The 19,752-nt window shown below is 44.6% G+C and overlaps 1 protein-coding gene across 1 annotated transcript in view; it reads right to left on the reverse strand.

Annotated features, from left to right (window-relative positions):
- The window catches only part of LOC122925098 (oocyte zinc finger protein XlCOF6-like), an 818,943-nt gene that overhangs the window by 326,756 nt on the left and 472,435 nt on the right, over positions 1 to 19,752 (reverse strand). The gene's annotated exons all lie outside the window — the stretch shown is intronic.

Here is a 19,752-nt window from a genome sequence, read left to right on the forward strand (position 1 = left end):
ATTTCTATTATGTAGGCCTCACAAAGTGACTTCAGATCTGAACTGGTCCTTGAAAAGTGGGTTTGTTTCCAAACTTCTAAGCCTTGTGACATCCCCAAAAAATAAAATGTAATTCCCAAAATGATCCAAACATGAAGTAGACATTTGGGGAATGTAAAGTAATAACTATTTTTGTAGGTATTACTATGTATTATAGAAGTCGAGAAATTGAAACTTGGAAATTTGCAAATTTTTCAAAATTTTGTGCAAATTTGGTATTTTTTTATAAATAAAAATGAATTTTTTTTTACTCCATTTTACCAGTGTCATGAAGAAAAATATGTGATGAATAAACAATCTCAGAATGGCCTGGATAAGTCAAAGCGTTTTAAAGTTATCACCACATAAAGTGACACTGGTCAGAGTTGCAAAAAATGTCCTGGTCCTTAAGGAGTTAAGTTCTTAATCAGATGATACAGGCAATTAAAAACATGGGACAAAATACGTCCTTTGGTCCTCAAAGGCAGTGGTGTCGCCAAGGGGGGCAGAGGGGGCCACGGACCCTCTACATCACGCTGTCCCCCCCCCCATGTGCCCCCCCCCCAACTGAGCAGCTCGGGGGGGGGGCAGCGGCCGCAGGGAGATGAGCGCTTCCATTGTGCTCATCTCCATCAGGACAGCGATACATATGCCTGAGCTAGTGCGGCGGGGTAGAGAGGCGTGTCCCTTCCCCTTCCTCTGATAGGCTGCCGGCCTGCATCGCATCGCTGACATGGAGGTAAGTATAAGTGTTTTATTTTATATGTACAATAGTTTTACAGGCACATTAGGGGGACTCTTGTTACTGGCATATTGTGGGGGCTCTAGGCTCTTGTTACTGGGCTGACACATGATGGGGGGCTCTTACTGGCACATGGGGGGCTCTTAATGGCTCTTGTTACTGGCACATGATGGGGGGCTCTTGCTACTGGCATATGATGGGGGGCTCTTATTACTGGCACATTATGGGGGGCTTATTACTGGCACATGATGGGGGGCTTATTACTGGCACGTGATGGGGGGCTCTTGTTACTGGCACATGATGGGTTGGCTCTTGTTACTGGCACATTGTGGGGGCTCTAGGCTCTTGTTACTGGGCTGACACATGATGGGGGGGCTCTTACTGGCGCATGGGGGGCTCTTGTTACTGGCACATGGAGGGGCTCTTATTACTGGCACATGATGGGGGGCTCTTGCTATAGGCACATGATGGGGGCTCTTATTACTGGCACATTATGGGGGGCTTATTACTGGCACATGATGGGGGGCTTATTACTGGCACATGATGAGGGGCTCTTGTTACTGGCACATGATGGGTTGGCTCTTGTTACTGGCACATGATGGGGGGCTCTTACTGGCACATGATGGGGGGCTTATTACTGGGACTTGATGGGGGGCTTATTACTGGCACATGATGGGGGGCTTATTACTGGCACATGATGGGGGGCTTATGGGCTCTTGTTAATCGAACATTGGGGGGGCTCTTATTACTGGCACATGATGGGGGCTTATTACTGGCACATGATGGGGGGGGCTCTTACTGGCACATAGAAACATACATAGAATGTGTCGGCAGATAAGAACCATTTGGCCCATCTAGTCTGCCCAATATACTGAATACTATGGATAGCCCCTGGCCCTATCTTATATGAAGGATGGCCTTATGCCTATCCCATGCATGCTTAAACTCCCCCACTGTATTTTCAGCTACCACTTCTGCAGGAAGGCTATTCCATGCATCCACTACTCTCTCAGTAAAGTAATACTTCCCGATATTACTTTTAAACCTTTGCCCCTCTAATTTAAAACTATGTCCTCTTGTAGCAGTTTTTCTTCTTTTAAATATTCTCTCCTCTTTTACCTTGTTGATTCCCTTTATGTATTTAAAAGTTTCTATCATATCCCCTCTGTCTCGTCTTTCTTCCAAGCTATACATGTTAAGGTCCTTTAATCTTTCCTGGTAAGTTTTATCCTGCAATCCATGTACCAGTTTAGTAGCTCTTCTCTGAACTCTCTCCAAAGTATCAATATCCTTCTGGAGATATGGTCTCCAGTACTGAGCACAATACTCCAAATGAGGTCTCACTAGTGCTCTGTAGAGCGGCATGAGCACCTCCCTCTTTCTACTGGTAATGCCTCTCCCTATACACCCAAGCATTCTGCTAGCATTTCCTGCTGCTCTATGACATTGTCTGCCTACCTTTAAGTCTTCTGAAATAATGACCCCTAAATCCCTTTCCTCAGATACTGAGGTTAGGACTGTATCACTGATTTTATATTCTGCTCTTGGGTTTTTACGCCCCAGGTGCATTATCTTGCACTTATCAACATTAAATTTTAGTTGCCAGATTTTTGACCATTCCTCTAGTTTTCCTAAGTCCTTTTCCATTTGGTGTATCCCTCCAGGAACATCAACCCTGTTACAAATCTTTGTGTCATCAGCAAAAAGACACACCTTACCATTGAGGCCTTCTGCAATTTCGCTGATATTAAACAATATGGGTCCCAGAACAGATCCCTAAGGTACCCCACTGGTAACAAGACCCTGGTCGGAATATACTCCATTTACTACAACCCTCTGTTGCCTGTCCCTCAGCCACTGCCTAATCCATTCAACAATATGGGAGTCCAATCCCAAAGACTGCAATTTATTGATAAGCCTTCTATGTGGGACAGTATCAAAAGCCTTACTAAAGTCTAGATAAGCAATGTCTACTGCACCTCCTCCATCTATTATTTTAGTCACCCAATCAAAAAAATCAATAAGATTAGTTTGACATGATCTCCCTGAAGTAAACCCATGCTGTTTTTCATCTTTCAATCCATGGGATTTTAGATGTTCCACAATCCTCTCCTAAGTATGGTTTCCATTAATTTCCCCACTATTGATGTCAGGCTTACTGGCCTATAGTTGTCCGATTCCTCCCTACTACCTTTCTTGTGAATGGGCACAACATTTGCTAATTTCCAATCTTCTGGGACGTCTCCTGTTGCCAGTGATTGGTTAAATAAATCTGTTAATCGTTTTGCTAGTTCACCGCTGAGCTCTTTTAATAGCTTTGGGTGTATCCTATGAGGCCCTTGTGACTTATTTGTATTAATTTTAGACAGCTGACTTAGAACCTCTTCCTCTGTAAAGACACATGCATCAAAAGACTCATTAGTCTTCTTTCCTAACTGAGGTCCTTCTCCTTCATTTTCCTTTGTAAAAACTGAACAGAAGTATTCATTAAGGCAGTCAGAAAGTTCTTTATCTTCTTCCATATACCTTCCTTCTTTTGTTTTTAATTTGGTAATTCCTTGTTTTAGTTTCCTTTTTTCATTTATGTATCTGAAGAATGCCTTATCGAGCTAATTTCTCTTCTGCCTGTGCTTTAGAAGCTCTTATAACTTGTTTGGCCTCTCTCTGCCTAATCTTATAAATTTGCCTGTCATCCTCGTTTTTATTTTATTTTTTATTTTTTTTTAAATTCCTAAATGCTATCTTTTGGTTTTATATTATTTTGGCTACTTCTGCTGAGTACCACAGTGGTCTCTTCCTTTTTTTGCTTTTACTGACAAGCCTAATGCAATTTTCTGTTGCCTTCAATAGTGCCACTTTTAAGTAGTCCCATTTCTCCTGGACTCCAATGAAACTGTTCCAATCTGATAGGGACTCGTATACCACTAATCTAATTTTAGAAAAGTCAGTTTTTCTAAAATCTAAAACTTTTGATTTTGTGTGGTGTGACTCAGTCACTGTACTTATAGTAAACTACACTGACTAGTGATCACTAGATCCCAAGCTTTCCCCTACAGTAATATCAGATACCAAATTCCCATTTGTGAATACTAAATCTAAAATGGCCTCCTTCCGGGTTGGCTCCTCCACTACTTGCTGTAGAGATAATTCCAGTAGGGAATTTAGAATATCTGCACTCCTGGCAGAACTAGCTATTTTGGTTTTCCAGTTTACATCTGGAAGATTGAAGTCTCCCATAATGATAACTTCCCCCTTCAATGTCATTTTAGCTATTTCCTCAACTAGTAGATCATCTAATTCTTTGACTTGGCTAGGTGGTCTATATATCACTCCTACACGAGTTACCTTATGATTATCAAGCTGCAAGGTAACCCAAACTGACTCTAAATTGTTCTCGCTATCTTGTATCAAATTATATTTTATGCTATCTTTCACATACAGGGCCACCCCTCCCCCCTTCTTGCCTTCTCTGTCTTTCCTGTATAGAGAGAACCCTGGTATTAATATATCCCAGTCATTACCCCCCTTTGAACCACGTCTCAGTAACAGCCACTACATCTATATTCTCAGATGCCATTATAGCCTCAAGTTCATTGATCTTATTCCCTAAACTGCGAGCATTTGTAGACAAGACTCTGAGCTTGTAATTTCTTAACCTTTGTGCTACTGGCATCTTCTGTCATTGTTCCTGGGGGCAATCAGACTGCTGGATTATCACTCTTTTGCCCCCCTTTCCTAGTTTAAATGCTCCTTAGCAAATACTTGAAACTGTTCACAGAGGACATTCGTTCCCTTGAGAGAAAGATGCAAACCATCTTTCTTGTACATTTCTTTTCCATTCCAACAAGAGCTAACATGAGACACAAAGCCAAACCCTTGGTTCAGACACCATTCACCAAGCCATACATTGAATTCCTTAATACGCATCTTCCTGTCATGCTGAAGGTTATGCACAGGCAAAACTGCAGAGAATGAAACAGTTGATGCAACCTCCCGTATATCCTTTCCAAGTGTGTGAAAAGCTTCTTTCACCTTTCACCTTCACATGGAGGGGCTCTTGTTACTGGCACATGATGGGAGGGGCTCTTGTTACTGGCACGTGAATGGGGGGCTCTTATTACTGGCACATGGAGGGCCTCTTGTTACTGGCACATGATAGGGGGCTCTTGTTACTGGCACATGATGGGTTGGCTCTTGTTACTGGCACATGATTGGGGGCTCTTATTACTGGCACATGATAGAGGGGCTCTTACTGGCATCTTACTGGCACATGGGGGGGGGGGCTCTTGTTACTGGCACATGATGGGGGGCTCTTACTTTTATGGGGGGCTCTGTACAGTAGCATTTTATACTGGGACACATTATGGTGGGTACTATGGGGAAGGGGGGAGAGAATTACTATGGGGTCATCTACGGGGGCACTAAGAAGTGGTATTTTATACTTACAAATTATGGGGGACACTGAGGGCATCTACTGGGGCACTATATATGGGGCATTTTATACTGGTACATTATTGGGAGCACTAGGAGGCAGGGGGGAGAGGAGCACTATGGGGGCATTTACGGGGGGCACTAAGAAGGGGTATTTTATACAAATTATGGGGGACACTGAGGGCATCTACTGGGGCACTATATTGGGGGATTTTATACTGGCACATTATGGGGGCACTATGGGGACATTAGCTCAACTTGGGGCATTACAAGGGGGTATTTTCTGCACTGTCACATTATAGGGAGAATAATTTCTACTGGGGGGGGGGGCATTATGGTGGGCTTTATTACTCCCCCATGGTATGACCCCCTAGTAGCAGCACCAGCCTCTCCCTGCTCTGCTATCCCTCTGCCCCTTCTCCAAATCCTTATTATGAAATCTTTCTCATTAGGATAAAACACAACATCAGCTCCACCGAGCCCCCGGTCGAAGTGTTGAAGTGGTGTCCAAGATCCCCAAGGGCCAAGCCAAGTAATTGTAAGTTTTCATATGAAATATGTTTATGTTATACACATATAGCATACACTTTGCCCCACAATATACAGTATACCTCTACACTGTGTAGTCTGTTCTATAAGCACCATTGTTTTGTGGCGGCAGACAAAAAATAATCTGGAAGTGCCCCTCCCGAGACCAGGCTCTGGATCCGCCACTGGTCTGGACCGCTCCCAGGAGTGTACATTTCTTCTAAACTATAATCCGTATCCTCTGACCTGCAGAAATCAGCACTCGCTCGGTAACAACTAACAGACAGTGCCTGTAGGCTGTAGCCTGGCCCTGTTACCGAAGCTAGCTGAGTGGTGTAAGGTTCAGGTACTAGTAGAGATGAGCGGCCGCTGAATCCTGATTAAAAGTTAAAGTTACTGCAGGATATGGATTACAGTTTAGAAATGTCAAATGTACACTCCTGTGAGAGGCGGGGAGGGAGATCTGTGGATGACACTGTTATGGAGGGGGAAATGGGGATGACACTGTTATAGGGAGGGGATCTGTGGATGACACTGTTATAGGGAGGGGATCTGTGGATGACACTGTTATAGGGAGGGGATCTGTGGATGACACTGTTATGGAGGGAGATCTGTAGATGACACTGTTATGGAGGCGGATATGTGGATGACACATACAGTATATAGCATCTTATGCTATATGTGTCATCCACATATCAACCCCATGACAGTGTCATCCACAGATCCCCCTATAACAGTGTCATCCACAGGCAACTAGGACATGTTAAAATGTGATAGTTTTTTTTATTTTATTAAACCACAGACAGCTGGACTTTTCTTCCCTGTTGCGGTTTTAGGTATTGGGTAAAGTATTGCAGCATTTCTAAGTGTACTTGTGTAAATGTATCATTGTTATAGATGCCCCCCCCCCCCCACTACTTTTGTCCTGGCCCCCAGTGTGCCCCCCCAAAATTTGAAAGCTAGAGACGCCACTGCTCAAAGGGGACACTGCTCTCCCTTTGTTTCTTCCTATCTCTCTGATCACTCCTTCAGTGTTATCTTTTCTCAGGGTTCATTTGTAGGCCCTCTACTCTTTTCTGTCTCCACAGCCCCGATTGGACAGACTATCGGCAGATTTGGTTTTCAGTATATCACTCCAGCAGTTCTACAAAACACCAGTGATTATCTGGCAGCTGTTTCTAATATCATGTCCTCTCTCTCACTCTCTCTGAAACAGGATCTCTCAAAAAGTGAACTACCTCTATTTCCCACCTTCTACTAACCCACCTAAACCTGATATTTCAATTTCAGTCTGTGGTACTATCCTAACTCTGGGGCAGAATCTCACTGTTTTGGGTTTATGTTTGTGCCAGATTTTTTTTTTCTTTCCTATATAAAATCCCTTGCATGCTCTTGTCTACACCTCAAGAACATCTCCAGAATCTGCCCTTTTCTCACAGTGGAAACAGACAAAACTTATTGCTTTGATTCATTCTTTTCTTGACTTCTGTAACACATTACTAATCTATCTTCCCCTCACCAAACTCTCCACCCTTCAGTCTGTCCTTAATGCTGCAGCCAGGCTCATCTATCTGTCCACCCGCTATACTGATGCTACTAGCTTGTGCCAGTCACATAGCTCTCCACGGTGCTGCACCTCCCTATATAAACTCCCTCATTTCTGTCTACCATCCTACCGCATGCTCCGTTCTGCCAAAGATCTAAGATTAAAACCCTTCATAATTCTTACCTCTTACTTTCGTATTCAGGACTTTCTTGTGTTGCTGCACCAGCTCGCTGGAATGCACTGACTGGACAATCAGGCCAATTCCCAACATTTTTAGCTTCAAATGCGCCTTAAAAACACATCTTTTCAGGCAGGCTTATTATGTTCCCTAAACTGTCCGCTCCCTGATTTATTCCCTCCTCCTTTATTCTTCATATTAGGACACCATCTTCTGACAGTAATCTGTGCACTAAGTGTACTGGCTGATGCAGCTCCGTCTGCACTGCTCTATCTAGTACAAAGGTGGCCGGACCACTTTATAAAACAATCAGTTTTACCCTTTTTGTCACCCCCCATTGCCTCCTAGATTGTAAGCTCTTGTGAGCAGGGTCCTTACTTCTTGTGTTCCAATTTTTATATTAGCCTGTAATTCTGTGATGTCTATTTTGATTTGTACATGAACCCTCTGAATTGTAAAGCTCCGTGGAATATGGTGGTGCTATATAAATAAAGATTATTAGTTTTACATTATATGGGGACAGTTTTATGGATGTATGCAGTATGAGTTTGTCTTTTAATAAAAGAGAGTAAAATCGCTTAAAGTATACTGCAAAAATAATCCTAAACACTTCCTCTATGCATAAAAAATACTGAAAGTGACAGTTACACTTTAACCTCATATGTACATTACTGGGGTTTAATGGTAAACCTATTTAGATACCGGAGCTGAGCGATATATCGGTGGTGGGAATCGGTTGTGATGTCAGACCTGTTAATTAACCCCTGAATAATGCCAACATGAACTTAGTGACCAAGTGATGCTCATATACGTGTTTCATATGTATCCTCCTCCTTCTTTATTACCTGCAGAGCATGAATGGAGACATGTAGATGAATTATTAGTATTTTGTATGTCTCAGATGAATACTAGCCGGTAGGTTACCCATTTGTGGTCTTTGCTTGTCAAATAATGAATACAACATGCATTTTTTCAATTTTTAACACTTTTTCTATTTTTTTCGCAAACATTTTATTAGATTTTCTCAATATATCAAACTCTGATTGTGGGAAATATTAAATCTAAAAATAATTCACTTTCTAATGTTAATCTGTTTTCCCTTAGTCCTAACATCAGCACAATAATAGGGTGTTTCTGCCCCTGTATACTAGTAGAAAATGAATCAAATCAATCACTAATTAATTAAAGACCCCTGAGCCTATATAAGGATACCTCACCCCTCCTACCCTGTATTTATTATAAAGAAGTGACATACTTAGGAATTAAAGCTTGTGCTGCTGTTAGGACTAAAGCTGAGTTCACACTTCTGTTATTTGGTCAATTATTTCCATCAGCTATTGTGAGCCTTAGCCTTAAGGAAAACAGATGAACACTAGAAATCAGCGCTTTTATTACTTCTTAACCAGCAGCCCAACCATAGCGAGGGCCCTCTTATGTGGTTGAACTGAAATAGTCAACCACAGAGCAGTCTCTTCTGAGAACCATAAATTGAACATACTGTGCAAACTCCATGCTACTCGCAAAAATCACATCCAGCAGGATCAGACTTCATCAGCTCAATAGGTGGACACTGCTCAAAGTTCCTTCAGGAAATTAAGTAATACATTTTCAACCTAACTGATCTGTTAACTCCAGCATAAATAGATCTCAGGACATCTCGAAAGATCTAGAGATCGAGATTATATCCCTCGTTAGAGGAAAGCTCATAACGGACTCTGAAAGGAGGAATTATAGTTACCAAAGAACATTCCTTTGGAGTAAAGTCTGATAATTCCATTAGCAAAAAAAACTTGTCTGGGAGGAATCTGAAGTGCAGATGACAAGACAAGGATCTCCTTCTTTTCATGGCAGATGTCATGGTTAGGGGTGCACCATTCATGATGCAAAGTGAGGTGGTAGCCTTGTGCGGCACTCTGCTAGCACTTCAAGGGAGCAGCAACTCTGGCTCCCCCTGTTTCTTCTCACTGGACATGTTCTACAGGCAATCTGCCTGCCCTGCTATTGCCATCTCAATCATTTATGCATCCACATAATAAACTATGTTTATTATATGGATGCATAGTAGAGCGGCAGGGTAGGACAACTGCAGAAGCCGGGCAGCAGCATATCCTCCTCGCTCGATGGAGTCCCACCGAGCAGTCTTCTCGCTCAGGCTCTCAGCAACTTGAACTTTCACTGAGCACCAGCTCCAGGCCCTGCATTGCCCCGTCTAAGAAAGCTCTTCCCACAGCATGGAGGGCATAAATCCAGAGAGAGATACTGATAGATCCTTTGTGAATCCTAGGTTGGTGAGACCTACTCAGTGATGAGATGTCCATGTGTGCTAAGCAGGAGGGGTGTGACACACTGTGAAGGGATAGTGTGACCTGTCCTTTATGGAAGGTAGAGAAGGATGCCTGAACTGGAGGTTAGAAGAGAGTCCTGTGTACATGTCACTGTGCAATATGCCTAGTCATATCTTTATATATGCTTAACAGGCCTGGTCATATAAAGGTCGTACCTTTATATATACCTAATAGGTCTGGTCGTACCTTTATATATACCTAATAGGCCTGGTCTTACCTTTATATATACCTAATAGGCCTGGTCATACCTTTATATATGTCTAACAAGCCTGGTCGTACCTTTTGTTGGGGCGAAACCCCCACCTCTATAATTGTCAGGGTTCTAATTGAAATTTTATTTTTGAGCGCTCAGAGAGCTGACACAGACACACTTGCTGAATCAAATTCTCTCTCTCTCCTATTCCATGCAAGCATACATCTTTAGAACACTCCAGATAATCACAGACAAATCTGGCACACTACCAAAGGGGTGAAAAGCGAAACTAATGATTGAATTGGTTATTCATAAAAGGCAATACTTCCGCACCATACTAACAGAATTCTAATAATTAAAAAGTTTCTGGAGCATCTTATATCAAAGTTGACTTTCTTCAGCAGTACATCCCGAAACTCAGAAGGAACAAAACTCTCTCTTGTATGTCAAACTCTGATAAGGGGAGCTGCTTACCTTGGCCTTGTAGCTAGAACACATTTTATCTATATACACAGAGACTCCCTACATCCTGCCAGCTGGTTAATTAATTTTCCACATATGCATAAGATGGAGGACATGTTTATACAAAATGTATTCTTATCCCTCACAATTCCCCCATTTTGAGATATCTTTGAACTGACATATTAACCCAGAGGTACTTCAGGTGGGATAGGTCCAACTGCCAGCTGGAGGCCAGATTCCCTCCCAGGTATTGATGAAGTTCCCAAGACCTCTCAATAATCTTGATAGTTTCTCCTTTTGGTACAGAACCTGTTGGTGCACAAAAACATAAGCTTAATCCCAGCATATACTACTATTATAATCAACACTACTTGCATTATTGTTTGTCTTGCCACCAGGGAGCCTCCACCCACCCTGCTATGGGGAGAGGGACTGCAGTGGGGTTATATTTTTGATCAGGCCCTGGTCTTCTTTGTGCAACAAACTGCCAACAAGACATATGAATACGTTCTTTAAAAGTCAAAGGGATTGCCAGATAAGGCATAGTTCTTGAACTCACGAGACTATGAGTACAAATCCAACAGTCTTTAATTTTACTGTTAGTGTCATTGAGTCCTCTAAACAACACCTAGTGGTGTCGGATAAGTGCATTGTCCCTGTTATCCTTCAGTTGTTGGTACAGGGCCGTTGTTCCCAGGACTAGGGCAGCCATCAGTAGGAGGATCCTCATCCTTGGGTGTCTGATTTTTCTTTCATTGAGAAGCATGTATCCAGTTAGGCTTTCCTTCAACCTTTACTGCTGTATGAGTAGTCAACAGGACTTTAAAAAGGCCATCAATTCTGGGATCCTTACATGTCTTTTTATCACCACCCAGTCTCCTGGTTGCAGACTGTGTTCCTTCTACTGAATCTGGAAGGGAAGCAAACACTTGTTTATGTGTTGCTCAAGTCTTTTTGTGAGGGCCCGCATGTAGCTTGTTAGGCTTTCATAGTTCATTTGCAACTGTTGTGGAAAATACAATCCTAATCTGGGGGGGCTTCCAAACAGAATCTCAAATGGAGATAATCCTGTCTTTCTGTTTGGAGTGGTCCTGGCTGAGTATAAGGCTAAGGGCAAACACTCTGGCCAAGGCCGCTGAGTTTCCTGCATGGCTTTCTGAATTTTCTATTTGAGCGTGCCATTTAGGCACCTGATGCGGGAGCTGCTTTGGGGATGGTATGCTGTATGGAAAGCTTTGGTGACCCCTAAAGCCTGCATCACTTCCCTTATTACTTTTCCTGTGAAGTAGGAACCCCTGTCTGATTCAATAACTTCAGGGACACCATACCTGCACATCAGTTCACTGACCAGCTTTTTTTGCTGTGTTCTTTGCCTTTGCTACTGGGAAGGCTTCCGGCCATCCTGAAAATAGATCAACACACAGAATGAACCTGCTTCCATCTACAAAATACTCAAAATCATGGTTATCAAGGGGGTTCTCCTGGACATGATTAAATCCTGACGTTTCTTGTTGCATTAATTGTACACAGTCATGGGGGTCATGTTCCATCATGTCATTTAGGAGGCTGCCTATACCTTATATGCCCCCTTCCCCCATTTCTGAATCTGTGATAGGTAACAAAGTAGCAGGATTCAGAGTAGTAGATCTTTTGAAAGAACTGTTAGCAGGCATGAGCAGTGCACATTGGAGTCTGAGTTGCCTGGCCATAGAAATATGCTTAGGATGAACCTGAGTTAATATGCCCTGTATGTCATGGGGTATTTGTACAATCACCGGGTAGTCGAACACAATTTCTGAGTCTTTTTCTATCATTGCCTGCACTGCCGCTACCGCCCTGACACAGGATGGGGCGCTTCTGGCGACACAATCTAATCTGGCTCAAAAAGTACACCACTGTACTGAGTCAGTACAGCCGTGCTATGACCCTGCATTTCTCAACAGAACAACTGGAATTCCTCGTCATATTTTGTAATACCTAGGGCTGGGGCTGAGGTTATGCACAGCTTTAATGTATAGAAATAATTCACTGTCTCTTCTGTAAGGTGAAATGGGTCAGATGACAAGCAATCATACAGAGGCTGCATTAACATGGAGGCATGTCTAATCCAGGGGCGACAGTATGACACCACCCCAAAAACACCCTTAGGCTTTGTGCTCCTTTGGGCACTTGTATCCTTTCAGCAGCCTCCTTTCTTTCTGGGGTTAAGTGACAAGCTCTATGGGAGAGACAGTGTCCTAGAAATACAACCTTGGTTTTACAAAACTGCAGCTTCTGTTTTGAGGCTTAACACCCGTTCTGATGTAGGAAAATTAAAAGAGATATAGTTGGCTCACAGCAAGTCTCATTGTCTTCAGCACACAGGAGCAAATCATCCATGTATTGTAACAAGACCACTGAGCTGGGCGGTGCCCAGTCTGTAAGGACAGATTGCAGAGCCTGTGTATACAGGGCCGGGGAGTTCTGAGCTCCCTGAGGCAGGACAGTCCAAGTATACTGGTTACCCTTAAATGTAAAGGCAAACAGATACTGACAGTCTTGATACAACATGCTGGAACACTAAAGAAAGCATTTGCCAGGTCTATCACTGTGAAACACGTAGCAGTGGATGGAACTTGTGACAGTAAGGTCAGAGCCGGCGCCACCTGTAAGGCGACCTGCGCAGCCGCCTAGGGCGCAAATTAGCAGGGGGGCCCGGAACCGTGCGGTTTAAAAAAAAATGTTGGTTAAGTGGCCGCCCCTCATGCTGCGCCGCCGCTCTAGTAAGCAGGGCCGGCCGGCCCGCAACTAACTATAGGCAGGACTGAGGAGTAGCGGCATGACACAGGACGTGCCGCGGCCCCGCCCCCCTCGCTTCGCTCCTAGCTCCCTGCCGAGTGTTTCACCGCCCCACCGCCGACTCTTGGCTCGTACCCCCAGCCGCCTTTGCCTCGCTACTTGCCGGGCCTTTTATGCCTTTATGTCCCACTGCTACTCTGCATGCCTGTGAAGGAAGCTAGATGCCGGCTGCTGGCCGTGCGGCCGAAGTAGATATCCCGGCCGTGCGATACTGAAGCAAGCTAACCTGCCAGTCACTGCTTCCCCGATACTGCTGCCGCCGGTTGACACCGACGCTTGGTGGTCCTGGAGTCTTCTTGCTGACGCCGCCTTGCTGACGCGATCCTTTGGATGGGGTCCGGATGAAGTGAGGTTTGTGCCCGAGTTTCCTGGTGACATTTTGTCCCCTATTTGCGGTGGACGGTCCTTAATGAGGCGTGGATCCTGAAACTGGATGGTGTTATTAGCACTTGAAGTCCCGGTTTGGGTGGTGGGTGAGCTGTACAGGGACCCTTGGAGGTCTGAGGGTGATGGTGCCACGGGCAGAGGAGCAGAAGGGCACATATGGTGTAAGTAACGGTGCCCTGAGCCACGGCCGCTTGGTTGTTCCCTGCACCGCCCAAGTTATGCTGTTTTGATCCTTGCAACGCATCTGAGGGGGATGAAGAGGGGTCCCCTGTGAGAAAGGGTGAAGACCCCAACGCTTATGCGTTCTCTGCCCACCTGTTTTTGGCAGATCCATTGCCAACCCCCCCTTGAAAAAAGGGAAGGAAAAGGAAGGAAAAGTTTGTCCACCGCTTTATATCAAGTGATCCTGGGCCTTCATTAAAACTTCTGTTATATGTTCTAACAGATACTAACCAACTGTTGATAACCTGGACAGAATGGTCCCCACCACATGATTTAACAGACACTAACTCTGGTTACACCGGGTTTGAATGGACTCTCTGCTTTTTAGTTATAGCAATATTTGTGTCCCTATCCTGTCTAACCTTTATCCTGTTACAATCTTAGAGACCGTAATTATCTAAAAAGCGGGTCATAGTGGTATGCTTAGTATTTAATTTTGTATGATTTGAATATTTTTTTTTTTCTTTCTTATTCAGGTTGTGTATTACTGAATGTTAATTTTGGTTAGGCGGTTAGATAGAGTGGTAATATATTTGATTACTATGCCCCCTAAGTTTCGGAAATCGGGAGGAGGTGTAAGCCCGTCGAAAGGCGGTTTAGGGACCAGCCCCCAAGCATGTTTAGATAAATCTCTGCGGTCACCCACGCCTAAAACTAGGGGGGGATCCCAAACAGCGGGTGCCCACCTTGAGGCGGCCGGGAATAAGACGGCTGCGGCAATGTTGGTACCTGTGGAACCCAGTGAGGCCGAAAGGGAAGGACTGGAGGGTGTCAATAATAAACTAGCAGAAATCCTGGGCGCAGTAAATAAGACTAATAGCACTGTTTCCCAATTAACAACCACAATGGTGGCCTTACAGGGGGACATCACCATAATTAGGTATGAAATTACCAAACTAAGAACAAAAATGAAAGATCTGGAGCTGGAGACAGCGGTGGTGAATAAGGAGTTGGGTTCAACAAAAAAGGGATTAGAAGGGGTGCAACAAGAATGTTTAGGATTAAAAAGATAAATTAATCGAGTTGGAAGATAGATCCCGGAGGAATAACTTAAGACTGACGGGGTTCCCGGAGGGGGTGGAACGAGATAACCCAGCGGACTTGTGCAAAAGTGGTTGCTGTTAACACTGGGAGCAGATCACGATCTCTCCTCTTTTTGTGCAGAGCGAGCTCATAGAATCTCTCTGAGGAAGCCGCCTCCGGATGCACCCCCCAGGGCTTTGCTAGCTAGACTGGTTTGCTCCAAGGACCGGGACGCAAAAGAGAGACAGACAAGGTTTGTTTTGACGGGAATGACATCCAAATTTACCCAGACTTTTGTCCCATTGTTGATAACGGTGATGCTTCCTTTTGGTATTGTTAGGGTCGCCTTAATCAAGACCCTGTTGATGTTGTGTGGGGTCCAAATCAGCAGAAAGTACGAGCTTGGAGTGACTGCGACAAAGTCAGGATGTGAAGCTGAAGCAATCACTGGTTTATTATACAAAGATTACATCTTCTATATCATAGGAGCAAAAAGAGGCATTTAGCCGATAGCTAAACCAACCCCCCCCCCCCCCCCCCCCCCACAGGGTTACAGAAACAAACTTGACATTAAAATAAAACTTCTACACGCTAACTACACAAATACTGGTACAGGACACGCATCAAAATTAGTTTTGTTCTTAGTGCTTTATCAGTAAGATGCCGTTCTTCCCCGAAGTTCCTGCTTGTCTTCTCTTCACACACATAAAGTAAGGCAAAGGGTAAACATGGCGGTGCAGATACAAAATAGATTCCTGACCCTAACAGGATATTTTATATATATATCTCCCAAGCCTCTGTCATAGGAGCTAAGTTACGTATTTTTCGGACTATAAAACTGACCAGACTATAAGAAGCATCAAGGATTTGGAGGAAGAAAGTAAGAAAAAAAAATATTCTTCATCAGACCTCAGAGCAGACCCCAAAATAAGACTCCCAAGCTCCATCAGCCTCAGATCAAACCCCCCAAGATCCATCAGCCTCAGATCAGAGCTCCATCAGCCTGAGATCGGATCCCCCACCCCCACCAACCTTTATCAGCCTCAGATCAGACGTTAAAAAATGAATAAACTTAGTTCGCCTGTTCCGGATAGTACTGCCACTCATCACTGCTCCCTGATCTTCTGTCCCACACTGCACTGTGACCTGACATTGCACAGTGTCAGGTCATAGTAAGTGCCTACATCCTGGAGCTGTACGCCGCATTGCAGAGGAGAGCCCGCAAGATGACCAGGAAGGGCGAGTACAGCTGTGCAGCACTTCCCTCACCGCTCCCTGCGCCTCCCGCATGCTGACGACCGCTTCCATATTGTAAGACGCACGGACACTTTTCCTTCACTTTTGGGTGGAAAGGTGCGTCTTATAGTCCAAAAATACTGTATATATTATAGGCTACTTTCACACCTGCGCTTTTCCTTTCCGCTATTGAGATCCATCATAGGATCTCAATACCGAAGGAAAATGCTTCCGTTTTGTCCCCATTCATTGTCAATGGGGACAAAACTAAACTGAAGGGAACGGAGGGCACCAGAATGCGTTCCGTTCCATTGCGTTCCCATGACGCACACATAAGCGCTGCAAGCATCGTTTTTGAGTGCGTTCTGGGATGCGGAGCAAGATGGATCCATCATGACTCACAATGTAAGTCAATGGGGACGGATCCGTCTTTGTTTTCTTAACGACATATTTTAACCCCTTTGAGCTCAGTGCGATTACAGCGACATCACATTTGTATAGTTTTTCTTCTGCATTAATAATGAAAAACTAATAATAATGAAAAAATAACAAAAACAAATGAATTTTTTATTTTCATCCTCATTTTCTAACCTCTATAACTTTTTTGTAGTTATGTCTACGGAGCTGTGTGAGGGCTTATTTTCGGCAGGGAAATCTGTACTTTTAATTGATACCATTTTGGGATGTGTATGAATTTGGGCAGGAGGAACCAAATAATGTTCCTTTTTTTAAAATTCGTTTAGATAAATTAATCATGCAATTCTTAGATTGCATCTGTCATAGAGTCTATGAGAATTTCACTATCATTCTATGGAGGGTCTTCATAGGAACATAGCTGGGGCAGCCTTGGATTATTCCGGAGGGCCAAGGCGGCTGCACACTGTATATAGCTACCCCAATCACTGCTACGGGGAGCCGTTACAGGCCCGGAAGAGCATGGTCACAGGTTTTTTAGTTACCAAATGCTGTGGTCACATTTAACCGTGGCATCTGAGGGGCTAAACGTCTGTGATCAGGTTTATTGTCGGTTGCAGACATTAGTCCCAGGTATCTTCTGTTGTGTAAGTAAAAATCTGCTGACAGATAGCCTTTAACCCCTATTGTTATAATAAATGAGCATACAGTGTACATAAGACAAATAGCTGTCATGGAGGAGGATCATCAACATGAAGCATAGGTTAGAAGAGTCCTAGACATTGTCCCTGTAAATAAGACCATAGAAACCAACAAAAACACATTCCCCTCCAAACAGCAGGAATCAGGGCTAGAAGAATAGCCCAAGCCAGATGCACTGAAGGCGCACGCAATGTGAACAGTGCTGGAGGTGACTCTAAGAGGAGCACTTCTTCCTGCTATCGAGATGCAATATGGAGCATCCGGCCGCATGGATCTTACAGAGAAAAGGCAACCTAAAAGGCAACCGTATGTATTTTGCAGTCCGGATCCGCAAAAGACACTAGATGACATCCGTGTTGCATCTTTTTTGTTTTTTTGCACACCCATCGTAACAGTGCCTGTCCTTGTCCGCAAAAGAGGCAAGAATAGGACATGTTCAATTTTTTGGTGGAACGGATTTGCGGACATAGGAAACGGAATGCACTGGAGTCATTTCCATTTTTTTTAGCAGACCCCATGAGAGATATCTGCCGATCTAAAATCTCTGAGGTCAGGGAGGATCTGAAAGCTACCACAGGCCGTACTGAACAACCAGGGGAAGAACATATGTTGTTTTTTTTTAGCAATCCAAATCCACAATAATTCAGATGCACAAACTCAGGCCTTGTGTGAACTGAGAAGACCCCAGAGGACACAGATAACAGAGGCCATCACTATAACTTAGGGATTCAACTGACTCTGAAAATGTCCACGATGCCCTTCAGGCTTCATTCAATCAAATCCTCGATTTACCACCTGATCCACCAGTCAGAATAGTCCGAGCTCCAGGGCTGTGGCACCTCAGGGAAGAACCTCTCAACCTGAAGATATTGCAGGTAATTATGGAACTGACTTCACTGTAGAAGAAAGTATCAGAAGCAAATCACCTTCCTTATGCAGGATTAAAGGGCATCTGTCAGCAGTTCTGTCCCTAAGACCTGTTACATGTGCTCTTGGCAGCTGAAGGCATCTGTGTTGGTCCCGTGTCCATATGTGCAGCATTACTGAGAAGAATGATGTTTCAATACATGCAAATGAGCCTCTAGGAGCAACGAGGGCGTCGTCGTTACACCTAGAGGCTCTGTTTTCTCTGTTGCCCTCGGTACTGTGACAGAACCATGCAGTAAAAATGTGACCCTGCCTGGTCCTGACCTCTCCTAAAGCCTTACGCCGGGTCGTGCGCTTCAGTATCCAGCACAGGAGCAGAACAGGAAAGACTGGACTCGTCAGCCGCTCTCTTCTCTACTGTGACTGTACTGCTGAAGGACCTGTGATGATGTCACCGTCATGTGATCAGTGCAGGGGGGGAGCTAGCCAGGAGAGTCACTGATCACATGACAGTGACGTCACCGCAGGTCCTTCAGCTCTGGCAGTGCAGCAGATACTGGGCAGGTCCTGGTCGGTAGTCAGGGCTCTTGTTCTCTCTGGTATCAGCCATTCCTCCAGCCTGCAGGTAAGATGAGCTGTGAGGAGACAGTGTGGTGGAGAGCTCAGACATGTCACCTCTGGAGATTCTCCTCCATTACACACAAGGAATCCTTCTCCGCTCCTCAGCTTAGTATGATGGGGGGAGTAGTAGTGGGGATAGTGGGGGTTGTCATCATTCTGTGCTGGATGAGGGAATCTGCTCCGTGTGAATGAGGTTTTCACTGCCAGGAGCTTAGATACACACAGAGCTCAGTGCTTTTTTTTTTGGAGGGGGATGAAGAAAACCAGCAATACGAGCCTTCTCCTGAATGAGCCACCAAGGATGGACAGGAAGGAGATCAGCAGAAGAATATTAGACCTCACCTTGGAGATCATCTCCCTGCTGAGCGGAGAGGTAAACTTTTCTAGATTTCTCTCCTCTTTATTGTATTCTGTAACAAGTCAGACATCGGGAAGGAGAATCCATCATAGGAAGTAATAGGAAGAGTCCAGGGTCCTGGAGAACGGCCTCCAGACCTTCCAAGTGACGAAGAACCTGAAGATCAACCCCCAATATGGTGAGTGATGTATCATGTGACCAGTGACCAATAGTCATGTTGTAGGAGCCATGAGAAGGTAAGTAGGCACGTTGTACCAGGAGGAAAGGGCTGGAGGAGAGCACATGGCCCCTGAAGGGTTTATTCCCTAAGTGTCTCTCTCCATCCACAGGAGTACACAATAGTGAAGAAGACATCGGGGGACTGTGTGACTCCCATCATCCATCTCCAGGAGTCAGGAGGGCGGAGCAGGACCCCTCACCCCATCACAGAGCCTCCTCCTCACCCCCTGATACATGAGCAGAAGATCCTAGAACTCACCCACAAGATGATGGAGCTGCTGACTGGAGAGGTGACACTGCTGGGAATGCTGGGAAATTCTCCAGTAACAGCACTGGAGGGGTCTGGGTGATGACGGTGTCATTGTGTTGTCAGGTTCCTATAAGGTGTCAGGATGTCACTGTGTATTTCTCCATGGAGGAGT

The sequence above is a fragment of the Bufo gargarizans genome, chromosome 1 (genome assembly GCF_014858855.1).
Source record: "Bufo gargarizans isolate SCDJY-AF-19 chromosome 1, ASM1485885v1, whole genome shotgun sequence".
NCBI classification, from domain to species: Eukaryota; Metazoa; Chordata; class Amphibia; order Anura; family Bufonidae; genus Bufo; species Bufo gargarizans.